Source organism: Sinocyclocheilus rhinocerous, unplaced genomic scaffold (genome assembly GCF_001515625.1).
Source record: "Sinocyclocheilus rhinocerous isolate Xijiao unplaced genomic scaffold, SAMN03320098_v1.1 scaffold688, whole genome shotgun sequence".
Classification (NCBI taxonomy): domain Eukaryota; kingdom Metazoa; phylum Chordata; class Actinopteri; order Cypriniformes; family Cyprinidae; genus Sinocyclocheilus; species Sinocyclocheilus rhinocerous.
The window spans coordinates 2,179,283-2,190,381 of NW_015651641.1; the positions used below are offsets into that span (position 1 = coordinate 2,179,283).

Consider the following 11,099-nt stretch of genomic DNA (forward strand, 5'->3'; position numbering starts at 1 on the left):
AAACTACAAAAATCTTTATGCATTTTTATTGTATTTGTCTAATTTCTATATGTATCATCAATCAGATTAAATCTATTTAATTAGTATTTGTGGTAATACATGTTCAGCACTCAGCTCAATGCATTTGTGGAACAAACCATTTTAATCAAATAATTCAAATTCATTAATCAATTTTTTTTAGTTAACTATAATAAAATATATGCATCCACTTTATATTAAGTGTCTTTAACTACTATGTACTATGTACATTTAAATGAATCATTTGATATAATGTACTTATTGTGTACATTGCACATTTTTACAGTACATTGTACTTATATAAAAAACGGCATGTAATTACATCTTCATTTCTGTAGTTATATCTATAATTATACTATAATATAACTATAATTCTACCCCTACCCTTAAACCTAACCATATCACAAAACCTGTCCCTAACCTTACACATATTCCACCTCAAAATCAGCTATACAACTTGGAACACGACAAGTACATTGTACTAAACAATTCTTTTTTTTGTGTGTGACATACATACTGTACATAGCAGTTAAAGACACCTAATATAAAGTGGAAGCAAATAAATAAGCATAAAGTAATCTTATAAGGAAAACATTTACAAGAACAACATAGTGTCTCTTTTGGAAACCGCATCTGTAAGAACACTTTGTACGCCTGTCCTTAATAATAATGTTTCATAGTTTTGAGCTTTCTTCCAGTATGCTTTTAAGACTTTGAGCCCAGTTCTCCAATTATCATTATGTTGCCTTCATGTCCATATCGAAAAACAAAATGACTACAAGGTTGAGGGAGCGTTCCAGTTTGTCATTGTTTTCTGCTTGACTGCACTGGATGACCTTGATGAAAATGTACAGGAGGTTTGAGTGACAGGCCACTTGTCCTAATGAAGCTCTGAATGATGCATACTCTTCGATTTTACAAAAGCATTACATGCAGACAACTATATTTACTGTAGAGTTAGTTATTATACTTCCCAGTAAACAAGGGTTAAAGTACTGTTTATAGTACAATTTTATTTAATCAGATTTGAGCTTTTACCATGTGACATAAATTTGCACATATGCATCATTCAGTATAAGCTATCCTACAGTTGTTCTTAGTTGATTAGAAACGATGGCATACAAATATTTTGAGTCATCTTCTAGTTCTACTAACTATTTCTACTATTTAGGTCAGTAGATTACCAGTAAAGCCAGTGAGCTTTTTGATATATAATCTGATGTGGTGGATACAAATTATGAGCTGTTCCCAAATGCATTGTTGAATTGAGAGACAGAGGCAGTCAGGCTAAAGGATTTAGCCACCTTTCCCAGCAGTGCCAGCAGATGTTTGTGTTATTATCCATATCCATGCGTCATCAAAGGCAAGAGTCTCTCAAATTGTTATTAGAGTGACATCGGGGGGATGATGACAACCAAAAACAGTTGATTATCGTGGCAGACAAACTTGCCTCTTTCCTCTCTTTTTTTTGGGATTAAATTGAATGGGATAAAAGATATTTACTATATATATAATGCTGAACAGTTCCTTCATGTAATTGGTTTAGGTGAACCAATCATTTAATCTGAAAATTTGATCCAGTTCACAAAACCAGTCTAAATGATTTGTGATTCATAAATGATAATTCCATTCGTGGCAGTTAACAGCTCAATGGAAATGAAAATTTTTAGTAAATAATTGGCTCCTTAAAGTTCTTTAGAAGATTTGGATTATAGTGCCTTTGGAATATAATGAGTCATAAGGACTACTTTTATCATTATTTTGTGTCCCTTTTGAGGCTTGTAAACTCCAGTTCCCATTGTAAATTGCATGGAAAAGAGCAACCAGCGAAGTCTTCAAAACGTCTTTGAGTTCCACGGAATGAAAAGTCATAGGGGTTTGGACCGACATGAAGGTGAACTATTCCTGTAAACCTTTCTAAAATTAGGCTTTCTACCATCATCTTTTCTATGTCAGAGATCTGCTTAATTTTGAAACATTAGCTTCTCATTGTCTCAATTTTCTGTTCCAAGTCTTCTTTTTAGTACGAGTCAGTCTTCATTCCCACCCCTTTGTTGAAATCAGAGGCAAATCTGCCATCCCCTCAAATATGATCCCTCAACAACAAACCACTGAGCATGCTCAGTGGGGTCTGTGATGCTGTTGCTATAGGACTGTGGGGCTTAGAACCACTGTACTGGGGGAGGAGGGAATGTGTGAGGAACAGATGAGCTGTGAGGAGTGCAGAGCAGAAAGAAGTGTGACTAAAGAGGAACTACAAGAGGGACGTTGCCTGTTTCCTATCTTTTCATTTTCCTGTGTTTAGCCTCTGCTGAGTGGATGTAGAGCATTAGGTTGTGATCATGCGGTGTGTTTGCTCCAGTTACTGTGCAGACAGAATGAGAGTGACTATGTGCTGGCTCTCAGATTGATGGAGGTTTACGGCTGGGTGAGTTGATGCACGTTAACAGCCTGACCACAGAATCTTAATTTACTGTTAACTAAACATAGAATTTTAGGGCTGGAATTTACAAACTGTTTGTTCAACTTTTAGCTGTTGTTTGGGAAAAAAGGGTATCTTCAGAAGGTAGCAAAATATGACACTTTTTTATTAACTTTATTTTTTTGACATTCTGACATGTTCTCATTTGGAAAAATGACTCATACATAAAAGTTAAATAATGCTGTTTTTAAATCGCAATAGGTTTTTTAAGGGTTAGTCAGTAATGATTTATAATTACAAAATGAGAAGTCTATGCTATGTCCTCATGTAAATAGATTAGGTTTATGTGGTAGTAAATATATTTAGCTCAGTATAAAAACAACTGAATTCAATAGAAACTCCACACAGATACAACAACAAACATGCTTGTGTTCAGGGTTGGGCAAAGATACATCAAAATGTATTTTAAAATAAAATACCAAATACCTTCATTTTAAGTAGAGCGGCTCACAGTAAATGCTACTGCTCCACGAGTTTAGACCATTACACCAATATCGTGGCATTAAAATGTAATGTTGTACAACACTGAAACGCTGTATTATAATTTTTTTCGTGTACAACCGACGAACTTAACATAGGCTGAAAGTAGCAAGCTAACGTTAATTGTGGGGCTGCTGCTCGGTATAATAGTTTTCAAGAACATTATGTAAATTGGTAAACTATTTAGCCTAGGCTACTAAAACGAACACAAACTTAACATGAACTGTTAAAAATTATAGCAATTTATGCAAAACTATTGATGAAAAGCTGGCAGCCTGCACGTTTCTTACCTTGACCAACTTCCATATTCATCAATTTTCTGTTCTGATCTCAACAAGTCTGGGCAAACTAGCCTATTGAGTAGGCACCCATCAGAGGCCGCATTTTTATGATGTCATCATGTAGACTTCTTACAAAGTATTTTACAGTATTTTAAAACTACAAAAATACAAAACGCTAAAGTATTTTGATACAAAATACGAAGCCATTTTCATCAACCCTATCAAATACAAATTACAAAATACTATTTTGTATTTGAAATACGTATTTGAAATACATGTATCATAAATACTGCCCATCCCTGCTTGTGTTGTTGCTTTTGTGTCTAAAATGTTATATTTTAGGATTTGGGTTAATCTATTGTCATATCTGGTTTATTCTGTATCTGGTTAATATTGTAATTGTGATTGTTTGATTTATTGGTTTGTACTGAAAGGTGAATTTAAGGTTGAAAAAGTATTGAGTCATGATTTATATGAAAGCATTATTATAGATAATACCCTGAATGCCTATTTTGTCCTTTAGATTCTGGCTTGAAAGCAGTGAAAATGCGGACATATGAGGTTACAAGAGATTCTGCTGAGTTTTGCATTCACATGTTTATGCCACTTAATCAGCATGCCATGTAAGAACTTATGCTTTGAAGTGCTGGTGCTTAGAAAATGGATGTCTCCCCAAAGTCAGGAGAAACTCTGATCGTGTGCCACATCCATGGCCAGTCTGTTGGGTGGCACCTATATAACTCTGTACAGACATTCAAACAGCCACGCACTTTGAATTTAACCCACAGTATATCCCTGCCTGAGAGGGGAGATCTGCCGAGGGAAGCACTTGACTATGGCAGTCTAAGCCACGCAAGCAAGTTAAGTTCAACAGAAACAGAGGACAAAAAGGGGACTGAAAATTCTAGAGGATATGAATCGTCCCCAACGCTTCGTGTTCTGTCAGAGAACTCTCCATCAACCAGTCCTCAACTCAAAAAAGAGCCATCGCTTTGCAGAGGTACTCCCAAATGGCAAAACCTCTTCATCCATGAATCAGAAGTGAATGAGGATGAAGAGGATGAGGACTCGGATGGAGACAACTTGCACAAGTACCATGAGGGGTCATCCCTTCAACTACAAGGAAATGTGACTCAAAGTAATATGAATTCTTTTAGCCAAGTTAAAGAAAACAAAGAACAAGAGAGGGAGTTTGATACAGGTTGTGGGGATTGCAGGGATAGCAGAGCAACCCCTGTATTAATGGACTGTGATGAACAGGATTGGGGTGATGAGGAAGACTTCAGTAACCATACTCTCGAGGAACCTGATAATAGCTGGGCTCTAACGGAAAACCCTATCGAATCCATTACTCAAAACCAAACAGACTATATCACTGACTCTTCCTGTAACAGCTCAGATGGAGTACTAGTTAACTTCAGTGCCATCTACCACAAAACCAACAACGCAGTTCCTGCAACTCCACTAAATCTAGATAGTCCTGGATCTGGAATAGTGTTGCAGGACAGCTCAAACCCTTTGCCCAGCTGGTCATCTCACAGCATTGATCCAAACCGCAACATCTACCCATTCAACTCTGATGGCTTCCCATCAATGGAAATTTCTGACCTCACTATGTGTCTGAAGAGTCAGGCACGGTTAGCAGGTTCCACTCAGAATTACTATAAACTGGTGACGTGTGACCTATCATCCCAATCTTCACCTAGCCCACCTTGGTCCTCTTTGACTAGTTTCTCTGAGACTCAAAGCCAGAGAAGCTGTTCTCCATCTTCCGAATATTTCCTATTCAGACATTCAGAGGAAGAGGAAAGGGAGAAGTCAAAGGTTTTCCAAACTGAACACAAGGTATTTATACCACTACCATACCATACCTATACTAATGCCAAGATTCAGGGCTTTGATTAAGGGATTAATGTGTAACATATGCTGTCTGTGAATACCCAAATACATTGGTATTTATTTATCTAAATCTACAATTTTTGAAGATATCCCAATATTTTCCATTTTCTTCCAGGGTGATGGGAACATTGAAGTGAAGAATACTAGACGAGCCGATAAGGACCAATCTAAGGGAACAAAAGAGAGAATGGCACACATAAAAACCCATCAATCTGTTTCACGAGAACATGATAGTTGTAATTACATTAAGACCCCTCAGTCTCAGAGCTGGATTGGCAGCCAGAAATGCTCAACCTTATCGAATCTGGGAGCCCTACAAAACAGCTATCCCAGCCATTTAGACACAAATTTATCTTCACCTCTCTCTAGGCAACACGCCACCTCTTTTGCGGAAATTGCCCGATGTAAGAAGGGAAATGGAGGACCATCCATGAAAAACAGCACAGAGGATCCATCAGGCTCACACTTCATCCTAAACCTCTCTTCCATCCATAAACAGGATGATTCAGAGATGGCAGCAAAGTTCCTGAGTGCTGACAATAGTAGTCAATCCAATCCAGAAGGTAAGAAACTTAAAAAAAAACCATATATTTTGCATTCAGTTCTTGGTTTTCAAGACAGTTTTTCACAACTTTTTCTTGTGTCTACAGGTGCATGTGCTTCATTCCCAGAAGTTGTGCGATACACAAAAGCACAAAGGCCCACCTCTCTCCCCATCCAGCCCTTTGTGCTTCAGGCACCCTCAGGAAAACAACAGACCAAAGCACTTGGTTCCCTTCTTAATCAGTACATTAGCTACAAGTACAGCAGGCCTGGGCCATCCAAAGCTACTTGCAAAAGCAAGGCATATCCACATCATAAGCAACCCTCACCTCTCAGGAGTTCCTCTAACATCCACCTGGAGGCAGCGACCAGTTCAGACACTTGTTCCACCTGCACATCAAGTCCTATTTTGCCCCTTAACCACGTCCAGTGTACCCAGCACTGCACACTATTTGGGCTCATTCACCAGGACAGAAATCCACATATGAGTCCAAATATGAGACCAAGAAGCCCTCAAAGCCCAGAGGAAACAGATGGGAGTCCAAATGCCTGCTTAAGACAAACACAGTTAAGCCAAAAACATTCTTGGTGTGGAAAACAAGATTCTCAGAACTGTCCACTCGAGCAGGTTCCCATTGCTCAGCCTCAAACTCCACCAGTAATCAAAGAGGAGACTACGGGTCCTTTGGATGCATCCTTCCCTTTACATTAAAACTCCTCCCCTGCCATTACCTCAGTCACCTCCTTGACCTCTATCACCTCCCTCATCTCTCTACCAGGCTCTGGACAGAAAGCCCTTTGGCCTTTTGAAGCTTCATCAAAGGTCTGCACCAATGAAGAACTTAACACCAACGCTCAACACATCTTTAGGTCAAGGAGGTCACCTTGTAAAGTGTCAATGAATTGTGTTATGGGTTCCATTTATTTAGTTCACTGATGTACATGTTCTGATCTTATTCTCATATATGTGTGAAAAACCTTTGTGCAAACGTTTTAACACAAGAATTCATAAGTTTGCAGCTACAATTTATACAAAAAAATATATTTTAAAAATCTGATATCTGAATCTGAAAACAAGATGGTAAGAAAAAATTATGTATTTATGTCAATTGTATGCATGCTTCCTCAACTCTGCAGGTGTTATGAGGGAACGTCAACATGGTGACTCATTCTTCATGACTGACAGACTCCCTGAAGCGTTCTGCCTCTCCCCAGAAGCCCCTTCAGATTTTCTTTCAATTGATCTTCTGCACAAGAGAAGTGAGATGATGAATAATCAGATTCTGCATAGATAAACAACCACATTTTCCATACATTTTTACGTCACTATTATCAATTGCTAATATGTTCTCTTTTTGTATAGCAATATGCCTATGATTTGTTTGAAGATCTATGTGAATATGAAAATTTCTACAGTAGCTTTTACCACTTAGCAATTCCAAATGCAGAAAATACTTTAGAAAAGTGAAATACAATACTTTCTCAGTATGCCACTGAAGGCAAAATCCCTTCTGTTACAGAAAGATACAGAGTGGATCTCTGCAGCATTGCCTCTGCTTCCCTGAAGGGGAAAATGTGACCTACTTATAACTCTCACTGCCATGGATATGCTTGGCTAACACACTCGGCATGTTAGTGTGTGTGTGTGTGTGTGTTTCTATGTGAGCATACGTGCACTACTACATGTTCCTTTTATAGTAGGTTTCATGTATCTTTATATAAAGTTGTTCTTGTCCTTTAGGGGTCTTTTGATATCAAGATTCAGATATCAGAAATTACCTAAAAGTACAGCATTTTAAAATAATTTGCATTGTATAAATATTTATGCATGTCCTAAATTTCCTTACAAATTGTCAGGTTGAATGTTGAGGGATCAGAAACACTGTATAAAATATGTTTTTATGAATTTAAATCTCTACCTCACTCATATCTCTCCCATTTCTTTCTGTTTTTCCGCAGGTATGTTGAAAGCTGTGAGTTTGCCAGTGGATCTCATAATGGCTCATTTCAACTCAAGACGAGACCCAGAAGAAAAGGTAGAAAAAGGAGTCAAAGAAATTAAAAAATGTCATAAAAGTAACATGGATAGTAGATGTATGATTGACTAATAGAAACGTCAAATATTACCGATGGGTATAAACCGGGGTTTGAAATGAACACCCGCCAACCTGCCAAATGTGGGTAAAAATCAGCTGTGGCGGGTAATGCTGTCAAATCACTAGCCAATTGGGCAGGTTACTGTACTTCGTAAATTATGTTCACTCGTTAATTTCTTGGGGAAGTTCATATAAGCCAAATCTGCACAGATTTAGCGCAAAAACTGAATTTGTGAGTCATCATGATATATTAAATACAGCGTTATTGCACAGCATCTAAGCATATCTAGCTTACTTCAACGTAACCATCCTAATTAGACTGTCAGACAAAATTGTTTTGTATGTAGTGTAATGTACAGACATAGAGTCCTTTTAGAAGAATAAGATGTCTCAATCAGATGTCTTAATTTGTTTTGTAATTTTGTTTTCAGATCAGACTGGGAAATAGTTTACTGTGCACCACTATCAGCTACCTTGTCCTTAAAAAGCTCTGCTCTGCAATCCAGAACATCCTTCAAGACGGATTGAAAGCCTATTAATTGGACTTGATAATTGGACAACGACGCAACAAACTATGGAACGTCGTAGAGGCCACAGCACGACCAGGTCTGTGTGAGCCAATCAGATGAAAAGCAAATGAAACATATTCATTATCAGAGTGCTTTCAAAAGCTAATCAGAGACTGTTTTTTTTATGATTGCCAATATTCACAATCTTCACAGGCTCATCTACCCGACTGTCTGACAGCTTGGTGTCTGTAGTAAAAAAAAATTCCCAGTTACCAAGTCGCATGCGGCTCAGTGTCTTTATCATAGATCTGCTAAAGTAGGTCAAATGCTGAAAACATTTGCAAAAATGTATGCCACAGTACAGTTAGCTAATGAAACTATTGCTTTTTAGCTTGCATGCTTTGGAATTCTGGATCCGTCATTTATACACATGCGTTGGTGAGTATTATGATGTTTAGAGACAATTGTAAAGGAATGCATTGTCCGTTGCTCCAATACTTAATTCCTTAACATTTTATATGCAACTCTTTTCAAGATGTTGTGACAGAACACTATCACCAATGGGGTTTCTTGGCTCTGGCCCAGGGGCCAACTTATAGACCACTGTTCCAAGAGCTGCTTCTTTTGCTGCAGCCACTCTCTCTGCTGCCATTTGACCTCCATCTTCCATCCGAACCTCACCTTCAAAGTAATGAAAAGCAAACGAACAGAGCACCCCTGCCTCAATGGCTTCTTGGCCAGTCAACTCAGATCCTGGAGATGAGCTCGATCCAGAAGAACAGCAGAAGTCCAACAGGTCACAGTGATGCCTTCAGTAAAAGGGTAACTGACGGATTTTGGCTCAATCAGACACCCATCTCAGAGTGTGAAACACAGAAGAAAGAGGATGAAGCAACCAGAATGGAAAACAGTGAGATGTCACAATCTTTATCAAGTCCTCTAGAGGACAAACACTTTAGTGAGCTGCGTTGGGCCAGGCTCTTCGGCTCTAGAGTTGGAACACCAGTTGGCCCACAGAAGGCACAAAAAAACATGAGTGGACCTCTGAGAAGTAGGTTAGTAACCATGATTCTTCAAAACTTCTGATAAATTCACTTTGTTAGCTTTGGTTGTCTTTATGTCAGAACATCTGTCTTCCTCCAGGCGGCCCTCAGAATGGCTGAAGCTTGGTGCATCCAAAGTGGATCTGCTTGCGCAGTCAGTATGGACAGGGAAATTGCCAGAGGCTCATCTGAATGGTAACCATGACGGAGATACACCAAATAAAGATGAAATATTAACTCTAAAGAGCCAGCAAAGAGTCTGATTTTAGCTAGACAGAGTAAAGCACAATTAATCCAAAATAAACTTTACATAGCCAACCGACTCATATTGTACAATCCAATACAAGTGCACCATATCTGTTCCCAGATGGAATGCTGCCTTAGTGATTTACCAATCAGGACAAGTTGTATTATAACTTGGTCTTTAAAAGGTAACAAAATATTCACTAGCTTTAAGACATGATGATGAAATACATTTTTTTTTTGTTTAAATTTATAACACATAGTATAATGCAGAGTATAACATGAATGGATATTGTCTGCCAGCAATCAAGCACAAAACTGGAACCGAGGTCCCAAGATGTCTTTTCCGACCAAACTCTGCACTTTATCTCTGTCTCAGGTCATTAGAATCAGAATCAGAATCAGAATCAGAAGAGCTTTATTACCAAGTATGTTTACACACACAAGGAATTTGACTTGACGACAGGAGCTTCCAGTGTAGAAGAAAGTACAAACATAGTGCAGACATACATGATAGTGCAGACATACATAGGAATAACACAGTAGGGATGTAATATAACACTAATATAATAAAAAAATAAAAAATAAATAATGTACTATACACAGAAACAGAAGTATAGGAACAAAAGTAATTGTTTATATAAGTGTACAGATATGTTTATTAGTGTGCAGATATGTTATTTACAAAAGGGAACGGACATTCGCAAGATGAATTCTTGGGAGCGCAGTCCGAAAGCCGCGCGCGCGGAGCTTCACCAGGGACAAAAACAATAGAAGAATCGCGGAGCTCATCGTCCTGGCTGCCATTTGCTGCGCCATAGCTGTCATGTAAATCTAGTCATATAATTTCTGCTGTTGTTGAACTAGTTGGCATTATAAACAAAATACTTTTCCTCATGGTCTGTTTGAAATTGTTTCTATAACTTAGCCATGTCCATGCATGATAAAGAAGCATTAATGTCTATGCATGACAAACTAATATTTTTCCTTTTCAGTATTCTGTGAATTACAACTGCTGGTTTTATTGCATTTTTGCATGATGAAATCAATTAGATTAGCTACTTTCTTTAATAAAGATGCATGCTAAGTATCTATATATTACTGTTTCAACAGCAGGACTAGTTCAGTAGTGATATTTGTTGATGACTACATTTGCCCAATCATGACCCCTGATGTTTTTGACACAAAGACGGACAAGAGCTCATTGAAGATGATGGTTTGATTATGAGTGAGTTTTAACGGCAGTGGTTTTTCTATTTCCTGATATTAAAGTTGTGCCTAATTGGAAACTTGTAATAATAAAGATTTGTTGAGTCCTTAACGTTTGTATTGTGTGCTTTTGTGTATGTGTGTGCAAGAAGAAGGTTATAAAAAGCATGTCTTTTGAAAAAATTGATTTCTTTTAGTTGACTTGTCAGTGATCACACCAATTCCTTTCAAAATTCAAAATTCCACTTTTAAAGTTATTATGGTACATTCACTTAAATATGACAACACTAACTCAA

The 11,099-nt window shown here is 37.9% G+C and overlaps 1 pseudogene; it reads left to right on the forward strand.

Annotated features, from left to right (window-relative positions):
* Window positions 1-2,104: 2,104 nt before the first annotated feature.
* Window positions 2,105-9,975, forward strand: LOC107713370 (iporin-like; annotated as a pseudogene).
* Window positions 9,976-11,099: the final 1,124 nt, after the last annotated feature.